The sequence below is a fragment of the Schistocerca serialis genome, chromosome 2 (assembly GCF_023864345.2).
Source record: "Schistocerca serialis cubense isolate TAMUIC-IGC-003099 chromosome 2, iqSchSeri2.2, whole genome shotgun sequence".
NCBI classification, from domain to species: domain Eukaryota; kingdom Metazoa; phylum Arthropoda; class Insecta; order Orthoptera; family Acrididae; genus Schistocerca; species Schistocerca serialis.
In genome coordinates this window covers 1,124,403,230-1,124,426,477 of record NC_064639.1, presented here as the reverse complement: position 1 = coordinate 1,124,426,477, position 23,248 = coordinate 1,124,403,230, and the positions used below count along the sequence as shown (strand labels likewise).

Genomic DNA, 23,248 nt, shown 5'->3' with positions numbered 1-23,248 from the left:
AAATTCAGCAATGTGAGCGGACGAAGATTGGCAGCAGATAAACGACCAGAAGACTTCGGAATTAAAACAATTTTCCCTACTTTAAAATCGACAGGCACATCCATCCCCCTGACAATCTCATTTAAAATCTGCGTAAAAATGCCACCCAAAAGAGGCCAAAAACGGAGATAAAATTCTTTAGGCAGGCCGTCTGGACCCGGCGATTTACTGGACGGAGAGCGAGCAATAAAATCGAAAATCTCATCTACCTGGAACTCCCGGAGAAATTCGCCGTTCGCGTCAGGCGCGATCGTCGCAGTTAGATCCCCAAAGACATCTTCCGTACCCCTAGACCAACGAGCCCTGTGACACGGCGAATGCCAATTATTCCAGTCCCTCGATGTCGTCCAGGGTGCCCTGGAAGTCTCGTGTACGCTGGCGGGATGGGGGCGGCGCGAATTCCTGCGGTCGGCGGCCTTCCTGGGCTATTGGTACCTTCATGTAGAGCTGCCGCTGGGCTCGCACTGCCTGCTGCTGAGAAAGTGATTGCTTTTGCTGATATGACTTGCAATAACGACTGCGCGAAACGCCGCTATCTCGTTAGGGGTGCTACGGCAGACACCCTCTCGAGCACCCCGAAGACTTCTTGAGCCCTCGGCTGTGATGGGTTCCAGGCTGACAAAAGAACTGTCGTGTGTGCATTCGCGGACGAGAGAAAGTCTGAGGCAAGTTCGAGTGAACAAGGATGGACTCCTCAGGTCCGTCGTTTCCGTAGTGTAGCGGTTATCACGTCTGCTTCACACGCAGAAGGTCCCCGGTTCGATCCCGGGCGGGAACAGTATTTTCCTGCCTATGTCGTATTGTCCTCCAATGAGCCACGTCGTGTGTGGATCTGCTGCATGTCCCTTCGTTTGCAAGTACCACATTTATTGAATTTTTTAGTTACGATGGCAACATCACTATAAGTTGTCTGTGAAGTAAGGTGCACACAAGCAGTTTCCGTGGTGTAGCGGTTATCACGTCTGCCTGACACGCAGAAGGTCCCCGGTTCGATCCCGGGCGGAAACACTTTTTCATCACTTTAAGCAAGACGTACTAACATGCATCTGCTACCATCTGTACCCGAAACCTTCGTAATCGCCTTCACGCGTCGGACCCGAGTGTCAATTGCTCACATCGAATAAGAAATTCATTTGATATTGACGGCGAGCTTTTTGCGCTGACTCAGCCACTGACGTGCGATCAGTTTGCACAAAACGCTAGGGCTCGTCCGGGATTTGAACCCGGGACCTCCTGCACCCTAAGCAGGAATCATACCCCTTTTTTTTTTTTTTTTTTTAAATGCCTGCAATTCAGTCTCAGCACATTATGAGAAAATGAATGCGTAATTATTATTCCTCTAACAAATATATCTATTGAAAAAAATATTAAGGAACATCCACAACACTGCCACTTCAAAAGAAGTACACTACTGAAATTAAAATCCTGAAACATGACTATATAATGTAGACTGCTTACTGAAATAAAGATTAAAACACGGAAAACTTCAGTCCTGGTGTAGAGAAGAAACATACATAAAGGCGGCAAATCCAGAAACAGTATAAAAGAAAATGGCTCACACAGGTGACCTTAGCCAACACCCTCTCTTTCAAATGTCAGGCTAAGCATATTGGCAAAATCATCTCGGAGGCCTGGCAATCGCAAGCGCTGCCAGTAAGCAGTAAGCATGTACTGCCGAAACGCTAGGTGTCCATCCTCTTCATGACAACCGTTGACAAAATGTACGAAATGGCCAATCAACCACATGACGGTATGGATCTTCGTTCGCGGAAAAAAGGAAGAATCGGGCCGGACGATGATGTCAATAGTATAAGCGGCTTCAGCAGACCTAGTGACAAAAGCAAGTTGTTTCCTGAGCCAACGCCAATTAGCAAGGTGCCCACAGCAGGTGAATCGATGTTCAAGGGTATCCACGAGACCGCACCGAGTACAGGTGTCCGTGTCAGAAAGACCAATACGGTGCAGTCGTACATTGGTGGGAACCAAATTATTTATTACCCTATACCACGTGGACGCCACGGCCATAGAGTGGATCGGCAGACTAACATTCTTCCAGACGTTCCTCCAGGACACAGGTGGAGACGCCAGTTCTATTGGATTGGGACCGGCCAGCCCCTCCCAGCGGGCAATCAAGCCCTTGGTCGTTGGCACCGGTCGCCGCAAGAAGACGTCACCGAGGTAACTCACCGCAATGTAAAATTCCCGAATGTGTTTCAACTTAAAATTTAGGCGTCCGACATCGACAGGTGGAGCAAGGCTCGCCGGACGCACAACAGTAAAAAGCCTGGATGTAATTGAAGTCACTTCTTGCGTAACAATTAGAGTCGTTCGGCGGACGTACAAAGCAGACGCCTTGCGAGTAATGTCAGAGAGGCCCAAGCCTCCGGAGAGACGCGGTTTCGTCATTACCTCGTAACGTAACTTGAATAGATGGCCCTTCCATATAAACCTGCTAGACAATTGGCGCAACCTTTTCGCCACCATCATGGGAAGTGGGAACAGCTGAGCAACATAATAAGCTTTACATAGAACGTAGGTGTCTAAAATTCTGACTTTTTGCAAAATGGTAGCAGAGCGCTGCTCATGGACCATCAGAGCCCCCTGTATCTTCTCGGTGACCGATTTCCAATTGAGAGCCGCCATTTTTAGAGGACACCGATCAATGATAATCCCCAAGGACGTATGGCGATCGACAACAGTGGCCCAAGGGACGTCAGCATCGCGAAATCCTCGAATATCAAGGAACTTACATTTACCCTGATTGAGACGCGCTCCAGAGACACGACAGTATGCATCAACTGCCCCTTTCAACAACGGGATATCATCACGTTGACGGAGGAGAACAACGACATCATCCGCATATGCCTTAACCGAGAGCTTCCCACCAGAGAGGGACATACCCTGAAGCTTGTGAGCAATAGTCCGAAGCAGCGGTTCCAGGGACAATACGAATAAAGACATAGAGAGCGGACTACCCTGAGGCACTCCGCGGCGGATAGCAATGGGCGGCGTCAGCTGCCCATTGACTGACACCCGAGCTGTTATTCCCCTATACAAATTGCCAAGAACACCACGTGATGAACCGTTAAAACCTATTGTACCTAAAACACGATCTAAAAACACATGACTGACGTGATCAAAAGCCTTATGAAAATCAAGGAAGGCAAAGGCACAATGTACGTTAGTAACCGCCGCAACCGAGACAACATCCCGATATTCGGCTACTGGTGTCAGAATAGATCTATCATGAAAACAACATTGATGTGCACCAATCACACCCCGAAGCAGAGAGGACAACCGGCTATTGAGCGCTCTAGCAGCTGTCTTGTAGTCAAAATTCAGCAATGTGAGCGGACGAAGATTGGCAGCAGATAAACGACCAGAAGACTTCGGAATTAAAACAATTTTCCCTACTTTAAAATCGACAGGCACATCCATCCCCCTGACAATCTCATTTAAAATCTGCGTAAAAATGCCACCCAAAAGAGGCCAAAAACGGAGATAAAATTCTTTAGGCAGGCCGTCTGGACCCGGCGATTTACTGGACGGAGAGCGAGCAATAAAATCGAAAATCTCATCTACCTGGAACTCCCGGAGAAATTCGCCGTTCGCGTCAGGCGCGATCGTCGCAGTTAGATCCCCAAAGACCTCTTCCGTACCCCTAGACCAACGAGCCCTGTGACACGGCGAATGCCAATTATTCCAGTCCCTCGATGTCGTCCAGGGTGCCCTGGAAGTCTCGTGTACGCTGGCGGGATGGGGGCGGTGCGAATTCCTGCGGTCGGCGGCCTTCCTGGGCTATTGGTACCTTCATGTAGAGCTGCCGCTGGGCTCGCACTGCCTGCTGCTGAGAAAGTGATTGCTTTTGCTGATATGACTTGCAATAACGACTGCGCGAAACGCCGCTATCTCGTTAGGGGTGCTACGGCAGACACCCTCTCGAGCACCCCGAAGACTTCTTGAGCCCTCGGCTGTGATGGGTTCCAGGCTGACAAAAGAACTGTCGTGTGTGCATTCGCGGACGAGAGAAAGTCTGAGGCAAGTTCGAGTGAACAAGGATGGACTCCTCAGGTCCGTCGTTTCCGTAGTGTAGCGGTTATCACGTCTGCTTCACACGCAGAAGGTCCCCGGTTCGATCCCGGGCGGGAACAGTATTTTCCTGCCTATGTCGTATTGTCCTCCAATGAGCGACGTCGTGTGTGGATCTGCCGCATGTCCCTTCGTTTGCAAGTACCACATTTATTGAATTTTTTAGTTACGATGGCAACATCACTATAAGTTGTCTGTGAAGTAAGGTGCACACAAGCAGTTTCTGTGGTGTAGCGGTTATCACGTCTGCCTGACACGCAGAAGGTCCCCGGTTCGATCCCGGGCGGAAACACTTTTTCATCACTTTAAGCAAGACGTACTAACATGCATCTGCTACCATCTGTACCCGAAACCTTCGTAATCGCCTTCACGCGTCGGACCCGAGTGTCAATTGCTCACATCGAATAAGAAATTCATTTGATATTGACGGCGAGCTTTTTGCGCTGACTCAGCCACTGACGTGCGATCAGTTTGCACAAAACGCTAGGGCTCGTCCGGGATTTGAACCCGGGACCTCCTGCACCCTAAGCAGGAATCATACCCCTTTTTTTTTTTTTTTTTTTAAATGCCTGCAATTCAGTCTCAGCACATTATGAGAAAATGAATGCGTAATTATTATTCCTCTAACAAATATATCTATTGAAAAAAATATTAAGGAACATCCACAACACTGCCACTTCAAAAGAAGTACACTACTGAAATTAAAATCCTGAAACATGACTATATAATGTAGACTGCTTACTGAAATAAAGATTAAAACACGGAAAACTTCAGTCCTGGTGTAGAGAAGAAACATACATAAAGGCGGCAAATCCAGAAACAGTATAAAAGAAAATGGCTCACACAGGTGACCTTAGCCAACACCCTCTCTTTCAAATGTCAGGCTAAGCATATTGGCAAAATCATCTCGGAGGCCTGGCAATCGCAAGCGCTGCCAGTAAGCAGTAAGCATGTACTGCCGAAACGCTAGGTGTCCATCCTCTTCATGACAACCGTTGACAAAATGTACGAAATGGCCAATCAACCACATGACGGTATGGATCTTCGTTCGCGGAAAAAAGGAAGAATCGGGCCGGACGATGATGTCAATAGTATAAGCGGCTTCAGCAGACCTAGTGACAAAAGCAAGTTGTTTCCTGAGCCAACGCCAATTAGCAAGGTGCCCACAGCAGGTGAATCGATGTTCAAGGGTATCCACGAGACCGCACCGAGTACAGGTGTCCGTGTCAGAAAGACCAATACGGTGCAGTCGTACATTGGTGGGAACCAAATTATTTATTACCCTATACCACGTGGACGCCACGGCCATAGAGTGGATCGGCAGACTAACATTCTTCCAGACGTTCCTCCAGGACACAGGTGGAGACGCCAGTTCTATTGGATTGGGACCGGCCAGCCCCTCCCAGCGGGCAATCAAGCCCTTGGTCGTTGGCACCGGTCGCCGCAAGAAGACGTCACCGAGGTAACTCACCGCAATGTAAAATTCCCGAATGTGTTTCAACTTAAAATTTAGGCGTCCGACATCGACAGGTGGAGCAAGGCTCGCCGGACGCACAACAGTAAAAAGCCTGGATGTAATTGAAGTCACTTCTTGCGTAACAATTAGAGTCGTTCGGCGGACGTACAAAGCAGACGCCTTGCGAGTAATGTCAGAGAGGCCCAAGCCTCCGGAGAGACGCGGTTTCGTCATTACCTCGTAACGTAACTTGAATAGATGGCCCTTCCATATAAACCTGCTAGACAATTGGCGCAACCTTTTCGCCACCATCATGGGAAGTGGGAACAGCTGAGCAACATAATAAGCTTTACATAGAACGTAGGTGTCTAAAATTCTGACTTTTTGCAAAATGGTAGCAGAGCGCTGCTCATGGACCATCAGAGCCCCCTGTATCTTCTCGGTGACCGATTTCCAATTGAGAGCCGCCATTTTTAGAGGACACCGATCAATGATAATCCCCAAGGACGTATGGCGATCGACAACAGTGGCCCAAGGGACGTCAGCATCGCGAAATCCTCGAATATCAAGGAACTTACATTTACCCTGATTGAGACGCGCTCCAGAGACACGACAGTATGCATCAACTGCCCCTTTCAACAACGGGATATCATCACGTTGACGGAGGAGAACAACGACATCATCCGCATATGCCTTAACCGAGAGCTTCCCACCAGAGAGGGACATACCCTGAAGCTTGAGAGCAATAGTCCGAAGCAGCGGTTCCAGGGACAATACGAATAAAGACATAGAGAGCGGACTACCCTGAGGCACTCCGCGGCGGATAGCAATGGGCGGCGTCAGCTGCCCATTGACTGACACCCGAGCTGTTATTCCCCTATACAAATTGCCAAGAACACCACGTGATGAAGCGTTAAAACCTATTGTACCTAAAACACGATCTAAAAACACATGACTGACGTGATCAAAAGCCTTATGAAAATCAAGGAAGGCAAAGGCACAATGTACGTTTGTAACCGCCGCAACCGAGACAACATCCCGATATTCGGCTACTGGTGTCAGAATAGATCTATCATGAAAACAACATTGATGTGCACCAATCACACCCCGAAGCAGAGAGGACAACCGGCTATTGAGCGCTCTAGCAGCTGTCTTGTAGTCAAAATTCAGCAATGTGAGCGGACGAAGATTGGCAGCAGATAAACGACCAGAAGACTTCGGAATTAAAACAATTTTCCCTACTTTAAAATCGGCAGGCACATCCATCCCCCTGACAATCTCATTTAAAATCTGCGTAAAAATGCCACCCAAAAGAGGCCAAAAACGGAGATAAAATTCTTTAGGCAGGCCGTCTGGACCCGGCGATTTACTGGACGGAGAGCGAGCAATAAAATCGAAAATCTCATCTACCTGGAACTCCCGGAGAAATTCGCCCTTCGCGTCAGGCGCGATCGTCGCAGTTAGATCCCCAAAGACATCTTCCGTACCCCTAGACCAACGAGCCCTGTGACACGGCGAATGCCAATTATTCCAGTCCCTCGATGTCGTCCAGGGTGCCCTGGAAGTCTCGTGTACGCTGGCGGGATGGGGGCGGCGCGAATTCCTGCGGTCGGCGGCCTTCCTGGGCTATTGGTACCTTCATATAGAGCTGCCGCTGGGCTCGCACTGCCTGCTGCTGAGAAAGTGATTGCTTTTGCTGATATGACTTGCAATAACGACTGCGCGAAACGCCGCTATCTCGTTAGGGGTGCTACGGCAGACACCCTCTCGAGCACCCCGAAGACTTCTTGAGCCCTCGGCTGTGATGGGTTCCAGGCTGACAAAGGAACTGTCGTGTGTGCATTCGCGGACGAGAGAAAGTCTGAGGCAAGTTCGAGTGAACATGGATGGACTCCTCAGGTCCGTCGTTTCCGTAGTGTAGCGGTTATCACGTCTGCTTCACACGCAGAAGGTCCCCGGTTCGATCCCGGGCGGGAACAGTATTTTCCTGCCTATGTCGTATTGTCCTCCAATGAGCCACGTCGTGTGTGGATCTGCTGCATGTCCCTTCGTTTGCAAGTACCACATTTATTGAATTTTTTAGTTACGATGGCAACATCACTATAAGTCGTCTGTGAAGTAAGGTGCACACAAGCAGTTTCCGTGGTGTAGCGGTTATCACGTCTGCCTAACACGCAGAAGGTCCCCGGTTCGATCCCGGGCGGAAACACTTTTCCATCTCTTTAAGCAAGACGTACTAACATGCATCTGCTACCATCTGTACCCGAAACCTTCGTAATCGCCTTCACGCGTCGGACCCGAGTGTCAATTGCTCACATCGAATAAGAAATTCATTTGATATTGACGGCGAGCTTTTTGCGCTGACTCAGCCACTGACGTGCGATCACTTTGCACAAAACGCTAGGGCTCGTCCGGGATTTGAACCCGGGACCTCCTGCACCCTAAGCAGGAATCATACCCCTAGACCAACGAGCCCTGTGACACGGCGAATGCCAATTATTCCAGTCCCTCGATGTCGTCCAGGGTGCCCTGGAAGTCTCGTGTACGCTGGCGGGATGGGGGCGGCGCGAATTCCTGCGGTCGGCGGCCTTCCTGGGCTATTGGTACCTTCATGTAGAGCTGCCGCTGGGCTCGCACTGCCTGCTGCTGAGAAAGTGATTGCTTTTGCTGATATGACTTGCAATAACGACTGCGCGAAACGCCGCTATCTCGTTAGGGGTGCTACGGCAGACACCCTCTCGAGCACCCCGAAGACTTCTTGAGCCCTCGGCTGTGATGGGTTCCAGGCTGACAAAGGAACTGTCGTGTGTGCATTCGCGGACGAGAGAAAGTCTGAGGCAAGTTCGAGTGAACATGGATGGACTCCTCATGTCCGTCGTTTCCGTAGTGTAGCGGTTATCACGTCTGCTTCACACGCAGAAGGTCCCCGGTTCGATCCCGGGCGGGAACAGTATTTTCCTGCCTATGTCGTATTGTCCTCCAATGAGCGACGTCGTGTGTGGATCTGCCGCATGTCCCTTCGTTTGCAAGTACCACATTTATTGAATTTTTTAGTTACGATGGCAACATCACTATAAGTCGTCTGTGAAGTAAGGTGCACACAAGCAGTTTCCGTGGTGTAGCGGTTATCACGTCTGCCTAACACGCAGAAGGTCCCCGGTTCGATCCCGGGCGGAAACACTTTTTCATCTCTTTAAGCAAGACGTACTAACATGCATCTGCTACCATCTGTACCCGAAACCTTCGTAATCGCCTTCACGCGTCGGACCCGAGTGTCAATTGCTCACATCGAATAAGAAATTCATTTGATATTGACGGCGAGCTTTTTGCGCTGACTCAGCCACTGACGTGCGATCACTTTGCACAAAACGCTAGGGCTCGTCCGGGATTTGAACCCGGGACCTCCTGCACCCTAAGCAGGAATCATACCCCTAGACCAACGAGCCCTGTGACACGGCGAATGCCAATTATTCCAGTCCCTCGATGTCGTCCAGGGTGCCCTGGAAGTCTCGTGTACGCTGGCGGGATGGGGGCGGCGCGAATTCCTGCGGTCGGCGGCCTTCCTGGGCTATTGGTACCTTCATGTAGAGCTGCCGCTGGGCTCGCACTGCCTGCTGCTGAGAAAGTGATTGCTTTTGCTGATATGACTTGCAATAACGACTGCGCGAAACGCCGCTATCTCGTTAGGGGTGCTACGGCAGACACCCTCTCGAGCACCCCGAAGACTTCTTGAGCCCTCGGCTGTGATGGGTTCCAGGCTGACAAAGGAACTGTCGTGTGTGCATTCGCGGACGAGAGAAAGTCTGAGGCAAGTTCGAGTGAACATGGATGGACTCCTCAGGTCCGTCGTTTCCGTAGTGTAGCGGTTATCACGTCTGCTTCACACGCAGAAGGTCCCCGGTTCGATCCCGGGCGGGAACAGTATTTTCCTGCCTATGTCGTATTGTCCTCCAATGAGCGACGTCGTGTGTGGATCTGCCGCATGTCCCTTCGTTTGCAAGTACCACATTTATTGAATTTTTTAGTTACGATGGCAACATCACTATAAGTCGTCTGTGAAGTAAGGTGCACACAAGCAGTTTCCGTGGTGTAGCGGTTATCACGTCTGCCTAACACGCAGAAGGTCCCCGGTTCGATCCCGGGCGGAAACACTTTTTCATCTCTTTAAGCAAGACGTACTAACATGCATCTGCTACCATCTGTACCCGAAACCTTCGTAATCGCCTTCACGCGTCGGACCCGAGTGTCAATTGCTCACATCGAATAAGAAATTCATTTGATATTGACGGCGAGCTTTTTGCGCTGACTCAGCCACTGACGTGCGATCACTTTGCACAAAACGCTAGGGCTCGTCCGGGATTTGAACCCGGGACCTCCTGCACCCTAAGCAGGAATCATACCCCTAGACCAACGAGCCCTGTGACACGGCGAATGCCAATTATTCCAGTCCCTCGATGTCGTCCAGGGTGCCCTGGAAGTCTCGTGTACGCTGGCGGGATGGGGGCGGCGCGAATTCCTGCGGTCGGCGGCCTTCCTGGGCTATTGGTACCTTCATGTAGAGCTGCCGCTGGGCTCGCACTGCCTGCTGCTGAGAAAGTGATTGCTTTTGCTGATATGACTTGCAATAACGACTGCGCGAAACGCCGCTATCTCGTTAGGGGTGCTACGGCAGACACCCTCTCGAGCACCCCGAAGACTTCTTGAGCCCTCGGCTGTGATGGGTTCCAGGCTGACAAAGGAACTGTCGTGTGTGCATTCGCGGACGAGAGAAAGTCTGAGGCAAGTTCGAGTGAACATGGATGGACTCCTCAGGTCCGTCGTTTCCGTAGTGTAGCGGTTATCACGTCTGCTTCACACGCAGAAGGTCCCCGGTTCGATCCCGGGCGGGAACAGTATTTTCCTGCCTATGTCGTATTGTCCTCCAATGAGCCACGTCGTGTGTGGATCTGCTGCATGTCCCTTCGTTTGCAAGTACCACATTTATTGAATTTTTTAGTTACGATGGCAACATCACTATAAGTCGTCTGTGAAGTAAGGTGCACACAAGCAGTTTCCGTGGTGTAGCGGTTATCACGTCTGCCTAACACGCAGAAGGTCCCCGGTTCGATCCCGGGCGGAAACACTTTTCCATCTCTTTAAGCAAGACGTACTAACATGCATCTGCTACCATCTGTACCCGAAACCTTCGTAATCGCCTTCACGCGTCGGACCCGAGTGTCAATTGCTCACATCGAATAAGAAATTCATTTGATATTGACGGCGAGCTTTTTGCGCTGACTCAGCCACTGACGTGCGATCACTTTGCACAAAACGCTAGGGCTCGTCCGGGATTTGAACCCGGGACCTCCTGCACCCTAAGCAGGAATCATACCCCTAGACCAACGAGCCCTGTGACACGGCGAATGCCAATTATTCCAGTCCCTCGATGTCGTCCAGGGTGCCCTGGAAGTCTCGTGTACGCTGGCGGGATGGGGGCGGCGCGAATTCCTGCGGTCGGCGGCCTTCCTGGGCTATTGGTACCTTCATGTAGAGCTGCCGCTGGGCTCGCACTGCCTGCTGCTGAGAAAGTGATTGCTTTTGCTGATATGACTTGCAATAACGACTGCGCGAAACGCCGCTATCTCGTTAGGGGTGCTACGGCAGACACCCTCTCGAGCACCCCGAAGACTTCTTGAGCCCTCGGCTGTGATGGGTTCCAGGCTGACAAAGGAACTGTCGTGTGTGCATTCGCGGACGAGAGAAAGTCTGAGGCAAGTTCGAGTGAACATGGATGGACTCCTCAGGTCCGTCGTTTCCGTAGTGTAGCGGTTATCACGTCTGCTTCACACGCAGAAGGTCCCCGGTTCGATCCCGGGCGGGAACAGTATTTTCCTGCCTATGTCGTATTGTCCTCCAATGAGCCACGTCGTGTGTGGATCTGCTGCATGTCCCTTCGTTTGCAAGTACCACATTTATTGAATTTTTTAGTTACGATGGCAACATCACTATAAGTCGTCTGTGAAGTAAGGTGCACACAAGCAGTTTCCGTGGTGTAGCGGTTATCACGTCTGCCTAACACGCAGAAGGTCCCCGGTTCGATCCCGGGCGGAAACACTTTTTCATCTCTTTAAGCAAGACGTACTAACATGCATCTGCTACCATCTGTACCCGAAACCTTCGTAATCGCCTTCACGCGTCGGACCCGAGTGTCAATTGCTCACATCGAATAAGAAATTCATTTGATATTGACGGCGAGCTTTTTGCGCTGACTCAGCCACTGACGTGCGATCACTTTGCACAAAACGCTAGGGCTCGTCCGGGATTTGAACCCGGGACCTCCTGCACCCTAAGCAGGAATCATACCCCTAGACCAACGAGCCCTGTGACACGGCGAATGCCAATTATTCCAGTCCCTCGATGTCGTCCAGGGTGCCCTGGAAGTCTCGTGTACGCTGGCGGGATGGGGGCGGCGCGAATTCCTGCGGTCGGCGGCCTTCCTGGGCTATTGGTACCTTCATGTAGAGCTGCCGCTGGGCTCGCACTGCCTGCTGCTGAGAAAGTGATTGCTTTTGCTGATATGACTTGCAATAACGACTGCGCGAAACGCCGCTATCTCGTTAGGGGTGCTACGGCAGACACCCTCTCGAGCACCCCGAAGACTTCTTGAGCCCTCGGCTGTGATGGGTTCCAGGCTGACAAAAGAACTGTCGTGTGTGCATTCGCGGACGAGAGAAAGTCTGAGGCAAGTTCGAGTGAACAAGGATGGACTCCTCAGGTCCGTCGTTTCCGTAGTGTAGCGGTTATCACGTCTGCTTCACACGCAGAAGGTCCCCGGTTCGATCCCGGGCGGGAACAGTATTTTCCTGCCTATGTCGTATTGTCCTCCAATGAGCCACGTCGTGTGTGGATCTGCTGCATGTCCCTTCGTTTGCAAGTACCACATTTATTGAATTTTTTAGTTACGATGGCAACATCACTATAAATCGTCTGTGAAGTAAGGTGCACACAAGCAGTTTCCGTGGTGTAGCGGTTATCACGTCTGCCTAACACGCAGAAGGTCCCCGGTTCGATCCCGGGCGGAAACACTTTTCCATCTCTTTAAGCAAGACGTACTAACATGCATCTGCTACCATCTGTACCCGAAACCTTCGTAATCGCCTTCACGCGTCGGACCCGAGTGTCAATTGCTCACATCGAATAAGAAATTCATTTGATATTGACGGCGAGCTTTTTGCGCTGACTCAGCCACTGACGTGCGATCACTTTGCACAAAACGCTAGGGCTCGTCCGGGATTTGAACCCGGGACCTCCTGCACCCTAAGCAGGAATCATACCCCTAGACCAACGAGCCCTGTGACACGGCGAATGCCAATTATTCCAGTCCCTCGATGTCGTCCAGGGTGCCCTGGAAGTCTCGTGTACGCTGGCGGGATGGGGGCGGCGCGAATTCCTGCGGTCGGCGGCCTTCCTGGGCTATTGGTACCTTCATGTAGAGCTGCCGCTGGGCTCGCACTGCCTGCTGCTGAGAAAGTGATTGCTTTTGCTGATATGACTTGCAATAACGACTGCGCGAAACGCCGCTATCTCGTTAGGGGTGCTACGGCAGACACCCTCTCGAGCACCCCGAAGACTTCTTGAGCCCTCGGCTGTGATGGGTTCCAGGCTGACAAAGGAACTGTCGTGTGTGCATTCGCGGACGAGAGAAAGTCTGAGGCAAGTTCGAGTGAACATGGATGGACTCCTCAGGTCCGTCGTTTCCGTAGTGTAGCGGTTATCACGTCTGCTTCACACGCAGAAGGTCCCCGGTTCGATCCCGGGCGGGAACAGTATTTTCCTGCCTATGTCGTATTGTCCTCCAATGAGCCACGTCGTGTGTGGATCTGCTGCATGTCCCTTCGTTTGCAAGTACCACATTTATTGAATTTTTTAGTTACGATGGCAACATCACTATAAGTCGTCTGTGAAGTAAGGTGCACACAAGCAGTTTCCGTGGTGTAGCGGTTATCACGTCTGCCTAACACGCAGAAGGTCCCCGGTTCGATCCCGGGCGGAAACACTTTTTCATCTCTTTAAGCAAGACGTACTAACATGCATCTGCTACCATCTGTACCCGAAACCTTCGTAATCGCCTTCACGCGTCGGACCCGAGTGTCAATTGCTCACATCGAATAAGAAATTCATTTGATATTGACGGCGAGCTTTTTGCGCTGACTCAGCCACTGACGTGCGATCACTTTGCACAAAACGCTAGGGCTCGTCCGGGATTTGAACCCGGGACCTCCTGCACCCTAAGCAGGAATCATACCCCTAGACCAACGAGCCCTGTGACACGGCGAATGCCAATTATTCCAGTCCCTCGATGTCGTCCAGGGTGCCCTGGAAGTCTCGTGTACGCTGGCGGGATGGGGGCGGCGCGAATTCCTGCGGTCGGCGGCCTTCCTGGGCTATTGGTACCTTCATGTAGAGCTGCCGCTGGGCTCGCACTGCCTGCTGCTGAGAAAGTGATTGCTTTTGCTGATATGACTTGCAATAACGACTGCGCGAAACGCCGCTATCTCGTTAGGGGTGCTACGGCAGACACCCTCTCGAGCACCCCGAAGACTTCTTGAGCCCTCGGCTGTGATGGGTTCCAGGCTGACAAAAGAACTGTCGTGTGTGCATTCGCGGACGAGAGAAAGTCTGAGGCAAGTTCGAGTGAACAAGGATGGACTCCTCAGGTCCGTCGTTTCCGTAGTGTAGCGGTTATCACGTCTGCTTCACACGCAGAAGGTCCCCGGTTCGATCCCGGGCGGGAACAGTATTTTCCTGCCTATGTCGTATTGTCCTCCAATGAGCCACGTCGTGTGTGGATCTGCTGCATGTCCCTTCGTTTGCAAGTACCACATTTATTGAATTTTTTAGTTACGATGGCAACATCACTATAAATCGTCTGTGAAGTAAGGTGCACACAAGCAGTTTCCGTGGTGTAGCGGTTATCACGTCTGCCTAACACGCAGAAGGTCCCCGGTTCGATCCCGGGCGGAAACACTTTTCCATCTCTTTAAGCAAGACGTACTAACATGCATCTGCTACCATCTGTACCCGAAACCTTCGTAATCGCCTTCACGCGTCGGACCCGAGTGTCAATTGCTCACATCGAATAAGAAATTCATTTGATATTGACGGCGAGCTTTTTGCGCTGACTCAGCCACTGACGTGCGATCACTTTGCACAAAACGCTAGGGCTCGTCCGGGATTTGAACCCGGGACCTCCTGCACCCTAAGCAGGAATCATACCCCTAGACCAACGAGCCCTGTGACACGGCGAATGCCAATTATTCCAGTCCCTCGATGTCGTCCAGGGTGCCCTGGAAGTCTCGTGTACGCTGGCGGGATGGGGGCGGCGCGAATTCCTGCGGTCGGCGGCCTTCCTGGGCTATTGGTACCTTCATGTAGAGCTGCCGCTGGGCTCGCACTGCCTGCTGCTGAGAAAGTGATTGCTTTTGCTGATATGACTTGCAATAACGACTGCGCGAAACGCCGCTATCTCGTTAGGGGTGCTACGGCAGACACCCTCTCGAGCACCCCGAAGACTTCTTGAGCCCTCGGCTGTGATGGGTTCCAGGCTGACAAAGGAACTGTCGTGTGTGCATTCGCGGACGAGAGAAAGTCTGAGGCAAGTTCGAGTGAACATGGATGGACTCCTCAGGTCCGTCGTTTCCGTAGTGTAGCGGTTATCACGTCTGCTTCACACGCAGAAGGTCCCCGGTTCGATCCCGGGCGGGAACAGTATTTTCCTGCCTATGTCGTATTGTCCTCCAATGAGCCACGTCGTGTGTGGATCTGCTGCATGTCCCTTCGTTTGCAAGTACCACATTTATTGAATTTTTTAGTTACGATGGCAACATCACTATAAGTCGTCTGTGAAGTAAGGTGCACACAAGCAGTTTCCGTGGTGTAGCGGTTATCACGTCTGCCTAACACGCAGAAGGTCCCCGGTTCGATCCCGGGCGGAAACACTTTTCCATCTCTTTAAGCAAGACGTACTAACATGCATCTGCTACCATCTGTACCCGAAACCTTCGTAATCGCCTTCACGCGTCGGACCCGAGTGTCAATTGCTCACATCGAATAAGAAATTCATTTGATATTGACGGCGAGCTTTTTGCGCTGACTCAGCCACTGACGTGCGATCACTTTGCACAAAACGCTAGGGCTCGTCCGGGATTTGAACCCGGGACCTCCTGCACCCTAAGCAGGAATCATACCCCTAGACCAACGAGCCCTGTGACACGGCGAATGCCAATTATTCCAGTCCCTCGATGTCGTCCAGGGTGCCCTGGAAGTCTCGTGTACGCTGGCGGGATGGGGGCGGCGCGAATTCCTGCGGTCGGCGGCCTTCCTGGGCTATTGGTACCTTCATGTAGAGCTGCCGCTGGGCTCGCACTGCCTGCTGCTGAGAAAGTGATTGCTTTTGCTGATATGACTTGCAATAACGACTGCGCGAAACGCCGCTATCTCGTTAGGGGTGCTACGGCAGACACCCTCTCGAGCACCCCGAAGACTTCTTGAGCCCTCGGCTGTGATGGGTTCCAGGCTGACAAAGGAACTGTCGTGTGTGCATTCGCGGACGAGAGAAAGTCTGAGGCAAGTTCGAGTGAACATGGATGGACTCCTCAGGTCCGTCGTTTCCGTAGTGTAGCGGTTATCACGTCTGCTTCACACGCAGAAGGTCCCCGGTTCGATCCCGGGCGGGAACAGTATTTTCCTGCCTATGTCGTATTGTCCTCCAATGAGCCACGTCGTGTGTGGATCTGCTGCATGTCCCTTCGTTTGCAAGTACCACATTTATTGAATTTTTTAGTTACGATGGCAACATCACTATAAGTCGTCTGTGAAGTAAGGTGCACACAAGCAGTTTCCGTGGTGTAGCGGTTATCACGTCTGCCTAACACGCAGAAGGTCCCCGGTTCGATCCCGGGCGGAAACACTTTTCCATCTCTTTAAGCAAGACGTACTAACATGCATCTGCTACCATCTGTACCCGAAACCTTCGTAATCGCCTTCACGCGTCGGACCCGAGTGTCAATTGCTCACATCGAATAAGAAATTCATTTGATATTGACGGCGAGCTTTTTGCGCTGACTCAGCCACTGACGTGCGATCACTTTGCACAAAACGCTAGGGCTCGTCCGGGATTTGAACCCGGGACCTCCTGCACCCTAAGCAGGAATCATACCCCTAGACCAACGAGCCCTGTGACACGGCGAATGCCAATTATTCCAGTCCCTCGATGTCGTCCAGGGTGCCCTGGAAGTCTCGTGTACGCTGGCGGGATGGGGGCGGCGCGAATTCCTGCGGTCGGCGGCCTTCCTGGGCTATTGGTACCTTCATGTAGAGCTGCCGCTGGGCTCGCACTGCCTGCTGCTGAGAAAGTGATTGCTTTTGCTGATATGACTTGCAATAACGACTGCGCGAAACGCCGCTATCTCGTTAGGGGTGCTACGGCAGACACCCTCTCGAGCACCCCGAAGACTTCTTGAGCCCTCGGCTGTGATGGGTTCCAGGCTGACAAAGGAACTGTCGTGTGTGCATTCGCGGACGAGAGAAAGTCTGAGGCAAGTTCGAGTGAACATGGATGGACTCCTCAGGTCCGTCGTTTCCGTAGTGTAGCGGTTATCACGTCTGCTTCACACGCAGAAGGTCCCCGGTTCGATCCCGGGCGGGAACAGTATTTTCCTGCCTATGTCGTATTGTCCTCCAATGAGCCACGTCGTGTGTGGATCTGCTGCATGTCCCTTCGTTTGCAAGTACCACATTTATTGAATTTTTTAGTTACGATGGCAACATCACTATAAGTCGTCTGTGAAGTAAGGTGCACACAAGCAGTTTCCGTGGTGTAGCGGTTATCACGTCTGCCTAACACGCAGAAGGTCCCCGGTTCGATCCCGGGCGGAAACACTTTTCCATCTCTTTAAGCAAGACGTACTAACATGCATCTGCTACCATCTGTACCCGAAACCTTCGTAATCGCCTTCACGCGTCGGACCCGAGTGTCAATTGCTCACATCGAATAAGAAATTCATTTGATATTGACGGCGAGCTTTTTGCGCTGACTCAGCCACTGACGTGCGATCACTTTGCACAAAACGCTAGGGCTCGTCCGGGATTTGAACCCGGGACCTCCTGCACCCTAAGCAGGAATCATACCCCTAGACCAACGAGCCCTGTGACACGGCGAATGCCAATTATTCCAGTCCCTCGATGTCGTCCAGGGTGCCCTGGAAGTCTCGTGTACGCTGGCGGGATGGGGGCGGCGCGAATTCCTGCGGTCGGCGGCCTTCCTGGGCTATTGGTACCTTCATGTAGAGCTGCCGCTGGGCTCGCACTGCCTGCTGCTGAGAAAGTGATTGCTTTTGCTGATATGACTTGCAATAACGACTGCGCGAAACGCCGCTATCTCGTTAGGGGTGCTACGGCAGACACCCTCTCGAGCACCCCGAAGACTTCTTGAGCCCTCGGCTGTGATGGGTTCCAGGCTGACAAAGGAACTGTCGTGTGTGCATTCGCGGACGAGAGAAAGTCTGAGGCAAGTTCGAGTGAACATGGATGGACTCCTCAGGTCCGTCGTTTCCGTAGTGTAGCGGTTATCACGTCTGCTTCACACGCAGAAGGTCCCCGGTTCGATCCCGGGCGGGAACAGTATTTTCCTGCCTATGTCGTATTGTCCTCCAATGAGCCACGTCGTGTGTGGATCTGCTGCATGTCCCTTCGTTTGCAAGTACCACATTTATTGAATTTTTTAGTTACGATGGCAACATCACTATAAGTCGTCTGTGAAGTAAGGTGCACACAAGCAGTTTCCGTGGTGTAGCGGTTATCACGTCTGCCTAACACGCAGAAGGTCCCCGGTTCGATCCCGGGCGGAAACACTTTTCCATCTCTTTAAGCAAGACGTACTAACATGCATCTGCTACCATCTGTACCCGAAACCTTCGTAATCGCCTTCACGCGTCGGACCCGAGTGTCAATTGCTCACATCGAATAAGAAATTCATTTGATATTGACGGCGAGCTTTTTGCGCTGACTCAGCCACTGACGTGCGATCACTTTGCACAAAACGCTAGGGCTCGTCCGGGATTTGAACCCGGGACCTCCTGCACCCTAAGCAGGAATCATACCCCTAGACCAACGAGCCCTGTGACACGGCGAATGCCAATTATTCCAGTCCCTCGATGTCGTCCAGGGTGCCCTGGAAGTCTCGTGTACGCTGGCGGGATGGGGGCGGCGCGAATTCCTGCGGTCGGCGGCCTTCCTGGGCTATTGGTACCTTCATGTAGAGCTGCCGCTGGGCTCGCACTGCCTGCTGCTGAGAAAGTGATTGCTTTTGCTGATATGACTTGCAATAACGACTGCGCGAAACGCCGCTATCTCGTTAGGGGTGCTACGGCAGACACCCTCTCGAGCACCCCGAAGACTTCTTGAGCCCTCGGCTGTGATGGGTTCCAGGCTGACAAAGGAACTGTCGTGTGTGCATTCGCGGACGAGAGAAAGTCTGAGGCAAGTTCGAGTGAACATGGATGGACTCCTCAGGTCCGTCGTTTCCGTAGTGTAGCGGTTATCACGTCTGCTTCACACGCAGAAGGTCCCCGGTTCGATCCCGGGCGGGAACAGTATTTTCCTGCCTATGTCGTATTGTCCTCCAATGAGCCACGTCGTGTGTGGATCTGCTGCATGTCCCTTCGTTTGCAAGTACCACATTTATTGAATTTTTTAGTTACGATGGCAACATCACTATAAGTCGTCTGTGAAGTAAGGTGCACACAAGCAGTTTCCGTGGTGTAGCGGTTATCACGTCTGCCTAACACGCAGAAGGTCCCCGGTTCGATCCCGGGCGGAAACACTTTTCCATCTCTTTAAGCAAGACGTACTAACATGCATCTGCTACCATCTGTACCCGAAACCTTCGTAATCGCCTTCACGCGTCGGACCCGAGTGTCAATTGCTCACATCGAATAAGAAATTCATTTGATATTGACGGCGAGCTTTTTGCGCTGACTCAGCCACTGACGTGCGATCACTTTGCACAAAACGCTAGGGCTCGTCCGGGATTTGAACCCGGGACCTCCTGCACCCTAAGCAGGAATCATACCCCTAGACCAACGAGCCCTGTGACACGGCGAATGCCAATTATTCCAGTCCCTCGATGTCGTCCAGGGTGCCCTGGAAGTCTCGTGTACGCTGGCGGGATGGGGGCGGCGCGAATTCCTGCGGTCGGCGGCCTTCCTGGGCTATTGGTACCTTCATGTAGAGCTGCCGCTGGGCTCGCACTGCCTGCTGCTGAGAAAGTGATTGCTTTTGCTGATATGACTTGCAATAACGACTGCGCGAAACGCCGCTATCTCGTTAGGGGTGCTACGGCAGACACCCTCTCGAGCACCCCGAAGACTTCTTGAGCCCTCGGCTGTGATGGGTTCCAGGCTGACAAAGGAACTGTCGTGTGTGCATTCGCGGACGAGAGAAAGTCTGAGGCAAGTTCGAGTGAACATGGATGGACTCCTCAGGTCCGTCGTTTCCGTAGTGTAGCGGTTATCACGTCTGCTTCACACGCAGAAGGTCCCCGGTTCGATCCCGGGCGGGAACAGTATTTTCCTGCCTATGTCGTATTGTCCTCCAATGAGCCACGTCGTGTGTGGATCTGCTGCATGTCCCTTCGTTTGCAAGTACCACATTTATTGAATTTTTTAGTTACGATGGCAACATCACTATAAGTCGTCTGTGAAGTAAGGTGCACACAAGCAGTTTCCGTGGTGTAGCGGTTATCACGTCTGCCTAACACGCAGAAGGTCCCCGGTTCGATCCCGGGCGGAAACACTTTTCCATCTCTTTAAGCAAGACGTACTAACATGCATCTGCTACCATCTGTACCCGAAACCTTCGTAATCGCCTTCACGCGTCGGACCCGAGTGTCAATTGCTCACATCGAATAAGAAATTCATTTGATATTGACGGCGAGCTTTTTGCGCTGACTCAGCCACTGACGTGCGATCACTTTGCACAAAACGCTAGGGCTCGTCCGGGATTTGAACCCGGGACCTCCTGCACCCTAAGCAGGAATCATACCCCTAGACCAACGAGCCCTGTGACACGGCGAATGCCAATTATTCCAGTCCCTCGATGTCGTCCAGGGTGCCCTGGAAGTCTCGTGTACGCTGGCGGGATGGGGGCGGCGCGAATTCCTGCGGTCGGCGGCCTTCCTGGGCTATTGGTACCTTCATGTAGAGCTGCCGCTGGGCTCGCACTGCCTGCTGCTGAGAAAGTGATTGCTTTTGCTGATATGACTTGCAATAACGACTGCGCGAAACGCCGCTATCTCGTTAGGGGTGCTACGGCAGACACCCTCTCGAGCACCCCGAAGACTTCTTGAGCCCTCGGCTGTGATGGGTTCCAGGCTGACAAAGGAACTGTCGTGTGTGCATTCGCGGACGAGAGAAAGTCTGAGGCAAGTTCGAGTGAACATGGATGGACTCCTCAGGTCCGTCGTTTCCGTAGTGTAGCGGTTATCACGTCTGCTTCACACGCAGAAGGTCCCCGGTTCGATCCCGGGCGGGAACAGTATTTTCCTGCCTATGTCGTATTGTCCTCCAATGAGCCACGTCGTGTGTGGATCTGCTGCATGTCCCTTCGTTTGCAAGTACCACATTTATTGAATTTTTTAGTTACGATGGCAACATCACTATAAGTCGTCTGTGAAGTAAGGTGCACACAAGCAGTTTCCGTGGTGTAGCGGTTATCACGTCTGCCTAACACGCAGAAGGTCCCCGGTTCGATCCCGGGCGGAAACACTTTTCCATCTCTTTAAGCAAGACGTACTAACATGCATCTGCTACCATCTGTACCCGAAACCTTCGTAATCGCCTTCACGCGTCGGACCCGAGTGTCAATTGCTCACATCGAATAAGAAATTCATTTGATATTGACGGCGAGCTTTTTGCGCTGACTCAGCCACTGACGTGCGATCACTTTGCACAAAACGCTAGGGCTCGTCCGGGATTTGAACCCGGGACCTCCTGCACCCTAAGCAGGAATCATACCCCTAGACCAACGAGCCCTGTGACACGGCGAATGCCAATTATTCCAGTCCCTCGATGTCGTCCAGGGTGCCCTGGAAGTCTCGTGTACGCTGGCGGGATGGGGGCGGCGCGAATTCCTGCGGTCGGCGGCCTTCCTGGGCTATTGGTACCTTCATGTAGAGCTGCCGCTGGGCTCGCACTGCCTGCTGCTGAGAAAGTGATTGCTTTTGCTGATATGACTTGCAATAACGACTGCGCGAAACGCCGCTATCTCGTTAGGGGTGCTACGGCAGACACCCTCTCGAGCACCCCGAAGACTTCTTGAGCCCTCGGCTGTGATGGGTTCCAGGCTGACAAAGGAACTGTCGTGTGTGCATTCGCGGACGAGAGAAAGTCTGAGGCAAGTTCGAGTGAACATGGATGGACTCCTCAGGTCCGTCGTTTCCGTAGTGTAGCGGTTATCACGTCTGCTTCACACGCAGAAGGTCCCCGGTTCGATCCCGGGCGGGAACAGTATTTTCCTGCCTATGTCGTATTGTCCTCCAATGAGCCACGTCGTGTGTGGATCTGCTGCATGTCCCTTCGTTTGCAAGTACCACATTTATTGAATTTTTTAGTTACGATGGCAACATCACTATAAGTCGTCTGTGAAGTAAGGTGCACACAAGCAGTTTCCGTGGTGTAGCGGTTATCACGTCTGCCTAACACGCAGAAGGTCCCCGGTTCGATCCCGGGCGGAAACACTTTTCCATCTCTTTAAGCAAGACGTACTAACATGCATCTGCTACCATCTGTACCCGAAACCTTCGTAATCGCCTTCACGCGTCGGACCCGAGTGTCAATTGCTCACATCGAATAAGAAATTCATTTGATATTGACGGCGAGCTTTTTGCGCTGACTCAGCCACTGACGTGCGATCACTTTGCACAAAACGCTAGGGCTCGTCCGGGATTTGAACCCGGGACCTCCTGCACCCTAAGCAGGAATCATACCCCTAGACCAACGAGCCCTGTGACACGGCGAATGCCAATTATTCCAGTCCCTCGATGTCGTCCAGGGTGCCCTGGAAGTCTCGTGTACGCTGGCGGGATGGGGGCGGCGCGAATTCCTGCGGTCGGCGGCCTTCCTGGGCTATTGGTACCTTCATGTAGAGCTGCCGCTGGGCTCGCACTGCCTGCTGCTGAGAAAGTGATTGCTTTTGCTGATATGACTTGCAATAACGACTGCGCGAAACGCCGCTATCTCGTTAGGGGTGCTACGGCAGACACCCTCTCGAGCACCCCGAAGACTTCTTGAGCCCTCGGCTGTGATGGGTTCCAGGCTGACAAAGGAACTGTCGTGTGTGCATTCGCGGACGAGAGAAAGTCTGAGGCAAGTTCGAGTGAACATGGATGGACTCCTCAGGTCCGTCGTTTCCGTAGTGTAGCGGTTATCACGTCTGCTTCACACGCAGAAGGTCCCCGGTTCGATCCCGGGCGGGAACAGTATTTTCCTGCCTATGTCGTATTGTCCTCCAATGAGCCACGTCGTGTGTGGATCTGCTGCATGTCCCTTCGTTTGCAAGTACCACATTTATTGAATTTTTTAGTTACGATGGCAACATCACTATAAGTCGTCTGTGAAGTAAGGTGCA

General features: G+C 52.1%; 53 non-coding genes across 53 annotated transcripts; 37 read left to right on the top strand and 16 right to left on the bottom strand.

Annotated features, from left to right (window-relative positions):
• The first annotated feature begins 744 nt into the window (after positions 1-744).
• On the top strand, positions 745-817 carry Trnav-cac (transfer RNA valine (anticodon CAC)). The gene has a single exon. It is a non-coding gene; the product is annotated as a tRNA-Val (tRNA).
• A 157-nt stretch (positions 818-974) lies between these two features.
• On the top strand, positions 975-1,047 carry Trnav-gac (transfer RNA valine (anticodon GAC)). Its single transcript has one exon. It is a non-coding gene; the product is annotated as a tRNA-Val (tRNA).
• A 3,070-nt stretch (positions 1,048-4,117) lies between these two features.
• On the top strand, positions 4,118-4,190 carry Trnav-cac (transfer RNA valine (anticodon CAC)). The gene has a single exon. It is a non-coding gene; the product is annotated as a tRNA-Val (tRNA).
• Positions 4,191-4,347: 157 nt separating this feature from the next.
• Positions 4,348-4,420, top strand: Trnav-gac (transfer RNA valine (anticodon GAC)). Its single transcript has one exon. It is a non-coding gene; the product is annotated as a tRNA-Val (tRNA).
• Positions 4,421-7,490: 3,070 nt separating this feature from the next.
• On the top strand, positions 7,491-7,563 carry Trnav-cac (transfer RNA valine (anticodon CAC)). Its single transcript has one exon. It is a non-coding gene; the product is annotated as a tRNA-Val (tRNA).
• A 157-nt stretch (positions 7,564-7,720) lies between these two features.
• Trnav-aac (transfer RNA valine (anticodon AAC)) lies at positions 7,721-7,793 on the top strand. The gene has a single exon. It is a non-coding gene; the product is annotated as a tRNA-Val (tRNA).
• A 194-nt stretch (positions 7,794-7,987) lies between these two features.
• Trnap-agg (transfer RNA proline (anticodon AGG)) lies at positions 7,988-8,059 on the bottom strand. Its single transcript has one exon. It is a non-coding gene; the product is annotated as a tRNA-Pro (tRNA).
• A 402-nt stretch (positions 8,060-8,461) lies between these two features.
• Positions 8,462-8,534, top strand: Trnav-cac (transfer RNA valine (anticodon CAC)). The gene has a single exon. It is a non-coding gene; the product is annotated as a tRNA-Val (tRNA).
• Positions 8,535-8,691: 157 nt separating this feature from the next.
• On the top strand, positions 8,692-8,764 carry Trnav-aac (transfer RNA valine (anticodon AAC)). The gene has a single exon. It is a non-coding gene; the product is annotated as a tRNA-Val (tRNA).
• A 194-nt stretch (positions 8,765-8,958) lies between these two features.
• Trnap-agg (transfer RNA proline (anticodon AGG)) lies at positions 8,959-9,030 on the bottom strand. The gene has a single exon. It is a non-coding gene; the product is annotated as a tRNA-Pro (tRNA).
• A 402-nt stretch (positions 9,031-9,432) lies between these two features.
• On the top strand, positions 9,433-9,505 carry Trnav-cac (transfer RNA valine (anticodon CAC)). Its single transcript has one exon. It is a non-coding gene; the product is annotated as a tRNA-Val (tRNA).
• Positions 9,506-9,662: 157 nt separating this feature from the next.
• On the top strand, positions 9,663-9,735 carry Trnav-aac (transfer RNA valine (anticodon AAC)). The gene has a single exon. It is a non-coding gene; the product is annotated as a tRNA-Val (tRNA).
• A 194-nt stretch (positions 9,736-9,929) lies between these two features.
• Positions 9,930-10,001, bottom strand: Trnap-agg (transfer RNA proline (anticodon AGG)). The gene has a single exon. It is a non-coding gene; the product is annotated as a tRNA-Pro (tRNA).
• Positions 10,002-10,403: 402 nt separating this feature from the next.
• Positions 10,404-10,476, top strand: Trnav-cac (transfer RNA valine (anticodon CAC)). The gene has a single exon. It is a non-coding gene; the product is annotated as a tRNA-Val (tRNA).
• A 157-nt stretch (positions 10,477-10,633) lies between these two features.
• Trnav-aac (transfer RNA valine (anticodon AAC)) lies at positions 10,634-10,706 on the top strand. The gene has a single exon. It is a non-coding gene; the product is annotated as a tRNA-Val (tRNA).
• Positions 10,707-10,900: 194 nt separating this feature from the next.
• Positions 10,901-10,972, bottom strand: Trnap-agg (transfer RNA proline (anticodon AGG)). The gene has a single exon. It is a non-coding gene; the product is annotated as a tRNA-Pro (tRNA).
• A 402-nt stretch (positions 10,973-11,374) lies between these two features.
• Positions 11,375-11,447, top strand: Trnav-cac (transfer RNA valine (anticodon CAC)). The gene has a single exon. It is a non-coding gene; the product is annotated as a tRNA-Val (tRNA).
• A 157-nt stretch (positions 11,448-11,604) lies between these two features.
• On the top strand, positions 11,605-11,677 carry Trnav-aac (transfer RNA valine (anticodon AAC)). Its single transcript has one exon. It is a non-coding gene; the product is annotated as a tRNA-Val (tRNA).
• Positions 11,678-11,871: 194 nt separating this feature from the next.
• Trnap-agg (transfer RNA proline (anticodon AGG)) lies at positions 11,872-11,943 on the bottom strand. Its single transcript has one exon. It is a non-coding gene; the product is annotated as a tRNA-Pro (tRNA).
• Positions 11,944-12,345: 402 nt separating this feature from the next.
• Trnav-cac (transfer RNA valine (anticodon CAC)) lies at positions 12,346-12,418 on the top strand. Its single transcript has one exon. It is a non-coding gene; the product is annotated as a tRNA-Val (tRNA).
• Positions 12,419-12,575: 157 nt separating this feature from the next.
• On the top strand, positions 12,576-12,648 carry Trnav-aac (transfer RNA valine (anticodon AAC)). Its single transcript has one exon. It is a non-coding gene; the product is annotated as a tRNA-Val (tRNA).
• A 194-nt stretch (positions 12,649-12,842) lies between these two features.
• Positions 12,843-12,914, bottom strand: Trnap-agg (transfer RNA proline (anticodon AGG)). The gene has a single exon. It is a non-coding gene; the product is annotated as a tRNA-Pro (tRNA).
• Positions 12,915-13,316: 402 nt separating this feature from the next.
• On the top strand, positions 13,317-13,389 carry Trnav-cac (transfer RNA valine (anticodon CAC)). The gene has a single exon. It is a non-coding gene; the product is annotated as a tRNA-Val (tRNA).
• Positions 13,390-13,546: 157 nt separating this feature from the next.
• Positions 13,547-13,619, top strand: Trnav-aac (transfer RNA valine (anticodon AAC)). Its single transcript has one exon. It is a non-coding gene; the product is annotated as a tRNA-Val (tRNA).
• A 194-nt stretch (positions 13,620-13,813) lies between these two features.
• Trnap-agg (transfer RNA proline (anticodon AGG)) lies at positions 13,814-13,885 on the bottom strand. The gene has a single exon. It is a non-coding gene; the product is annotated as a tRNA-Pro (tRNA).
• A 402-nt stretch (positions 13,886-14,287) lies between these two features.
• Trnav-cac (transfer RNA valine (anticodon CAC)) lies at positions 14,288-14,360 on the top strand. The gene has a single exon. It is a non-coding gene; the product is annotated as a tRNA-Val (tRNA).
• A 157-nt stretch (positions 14,361-14,517) lies between these two features.
• Trnav-aac (transfer RNA valine (anticodon AAC)) lies at positions 14,518-14,590 on the top strand. Its single transcript has one exon. It is a non-coding gene; the product is annotated as a tRNA-Val (tRNA).
• Positions 14,591-14,784: 194 nt separating this feature from the next.
• Trnap-agg (transfer RNA proline (anticodon AGG)) lies at positions 14,785-14,856 on the bottom strand. The gene has a single exon. It is a non-coding gene; the product is annotated as a tRNA-Pro (tRNA).
• Positions 14,857-15,258: 402 nt separating this feature from the next.
• Trnav-cac (transfer RNA valine (anticodon CAC)) lies at positions 15,259-15,331 on the top strand. The gene has a single exon. It is a non-coding gene; the product is annotated as a tRNA-Val (tRNA).
• Positions 15,332-15,488: 157 nt separating this feature from the next.
• On the top strand, positions 15,489-15,561 carry Trnav-aac (transfer RNA valine (anticodon AAC)). Its single transcript has one exon. It is a non-coding gene; the product is annotated as a tRNA-Val (tRNA).
• Positions 15,562-15,755: 194 nt separating this feature from the next.
• Positions 15,756-15,827, bottom strand: Trnap-agg (transfer RNA proline (anticodon AGG)). The gene has a single exon. It is a non-coding gene; the product is annotated as a tRNA-Pro (tRNA).
• Positions 15,828-16,229: 402 nt separating this feature from the next.
• On the top strand, positions 16,230-16,302 carry Trnav-cac (transfer RNA valine (anticodon CAC)). The gene has a single exon. It is a non-coding gene; the product is annotated as a tRNA-Val (tRNA).
• A 157-nt stretch (positions 16,303-16,459) lies between these two features.
• Trnav-aac (transfer RNA valine (anticodon AAC)) lies at positions 16,460-16,532 on the top strand. Its single transcript has one exon. It is a non-coding gene; the product is annotated as a tRNA-Val (tRNA).
• Positions 16,533-16,726: 194 nt separating this feature from the next.
• Trnap-agg (transfer RNA proline (anticodon AGG)) lies at positions 16,727-16,798 on the bottom strand. The gene has a single exon. It is a non-coding gene; the product is annotated as a tRNA-Pro (tRNA).
• Positions 16,799-17,200: 402 nt separating this feature from the next.
• Trnav-cac (transfer RNA valine (anticodon CAC)) lies at positions 17,201-17,273 on the top strand. The gene has a single exon. It is a non-coding gene; the product is annotated as a tRNA-Val (tRNA).
• A 157-nt stretch (positions 17,274-17,430) lies between these two features.
• Trnav-aac (transfer RNA valine (anticodon AAC)) lies at positions 17,431-17,503 on the top strand. Its single transcript has one exon. It is a non-coding gene; the product is annotated as a tRNA-Val (tRNA).
• Positions 17,504-17,697: 194 nt separating this feature from the next.
• On the bottom strand, positions 17,698-17,769 carry Trnap-agg (transfer RNA proline (anticodon AGG)). The gene has a single exon. It is a non-coding gene; the product is annotated as a tRNA-Pro (tRNA).
• Positions 17,770-18,171: 402 nt separating this feature from the next.
• On the top strand, positions 18,172-18,244 carry Trnav-cac (transfer RNA valine (anticodon CAC)). The gene has a single exon. It is a non-coding gene; the product is annotated as a tRNA-Val (tRNA).
• A 157-nt stretch (positions 18,245-18,401) lies between these two features.
• Positions 18,402-18,474, top strand: Trnav-aac (transfer RNA valine (anticodon AAC)). Its single transcript has one exon. It is a non-coding gene; the product is annotated as a tRNA-Val (tRNA).
• Positions 18,475-18,668: 194 nt separating this feature from the next.
• Trnap-agg (transfer RNA proline (anticodon AGG)) lies at positions 18,669-18,740 on the bottom strand. The gene has a single exon. It is a non-coding gene; the product is annotated as a tRNA-Pro (tRNA).
• Positions 18,741-19,142: 402 nt separating this feature from the next.
• Trnav-cac (transfer RNA valine (anticodon CAC)) lies at positions 19,143-19,215 on the top strand. The gene has a single exon. It is a non-coding gene; the product is annotated as a tRNA-Val (tRNA).
• A 157-nt stretch (positions 19,216-19,372) lies between these two features.
• Positions 19,373-19,445, top strand: Trnav-aac (transfer RNA valine (anticodon AAC)). Its single transcript has one exon. It is a non-coding gene; the product is annotated as a tRNA-Val (tRNA).
• A 194-nt stretch (positions 19,446-19,639) lies between these two features.
• Trnap-agg (transfer RNA proline (anticodon AGG)) lies at positions 19,640-19,711 on the bottom strand. The gene has a single exon. It is a non-coding gene; the product is annotated as a tRNA-Pro (tRNA).
• Positions 19,712-20,113: 402 nt separating this feature from the next.
• Positions 20,114-20,186, top strand: Trnav-cac (transfer RNA valine (anticodon CAC)). The gene has a single exon. It is a non-coding gene; the product is annotated as a tRNA-Val (tRNA).
• Positions 20,187-20,343: 157 nt separating this feature from the next.
• On the top strand, positions 20,344-20,416 carry Trnav-aac (transfer RNA valine (anticodon AAC)). The gene has a single exon. It is a non-coding gene; the product is annotated as a tRNA-Val (tRNA).
• Positions 20,417-20,610: 194 nt separating this feature from the next.
• Positions 20,611-20,682, bottom strand: Trnap-agg (transfer RNA proline (anticodon AGG)). Its single transcript has one exon. It is a non-coding gene; the product is annotated as a tRNA-Pro (tRNA).
• Positions 20,683-21,084: 402 nt separating this feature from the next.
• Trnav-cac (transfer RNA valine (anticodon CAC)) lies at positions 21,085-21,157 on the top strand. Its single transcript has one exon. It is a non-coding gene; the product is annotated as a tRNA-Val (tRNA).
• Positions 21,158-21,314: 157 nt separating this feature from the next.
• Positions 21,315-21,387, top strand: Trnav-aac (transfer RNA valine (anticodon AAC)). Its single transcript has one exon. It is a non-coding gene; the product is annotated as a tRNA-Val (tRNA).
• A 194-nt stretch (positions 21,388-21,581) lies between these two features.
• On the bottom strand, positions 21,582-21,653 carry Trnap-agg (transfer RNA proline (anticodon AGG)). Its single transcript has one exon. It is a non-coding gene; the product is annotated as a tRNA-Pro (tRNA).
• Positions 21,654-22,055: 402 nt separating this feature from the next.
• On the top strand, positions 22,056-22,128 carry Trnav-cac (transfer RNA valine (anticodon CAC)). The gene has a single exon. It is a non-coding gene; the product is annotated as a tRNA-Val (tRNA).
• Positions 22,129-22,285: 157 nt separating this feature from the next.
• Trnav-aac (transfer RNA valine (anticodon AAC)) lies at positions 22,286-22,358 on the top strand. The gene has a single exon. It is a non-coding gene; the product is annotated as a tRNA-Val (tRNA).
• Positions 22,359-22,552: 194 nt separating this feature from the next.
• On the bottom strand, positions 22,553-22,624 carry Trnap-agg (transfer RNA proline (anticodon AGG)). Its single transcript has one exon. It is a non-coding gene; the product is annotated as a tRNA-Pro (tRNA).
• Positions 22,625-23,026: 402 nt separating this feature from the next.
• Trnav-cac (transfer RNA valine (anticodon CAC)) lies at positions 23,027-23,099 on the top strand. Its single transcript has one exon. It is a non-coding gene; the product is annotated as a tRNA-Val (tRNA).
• Positions 23,100-23,248: the final 149 nt, after the last annotated feature.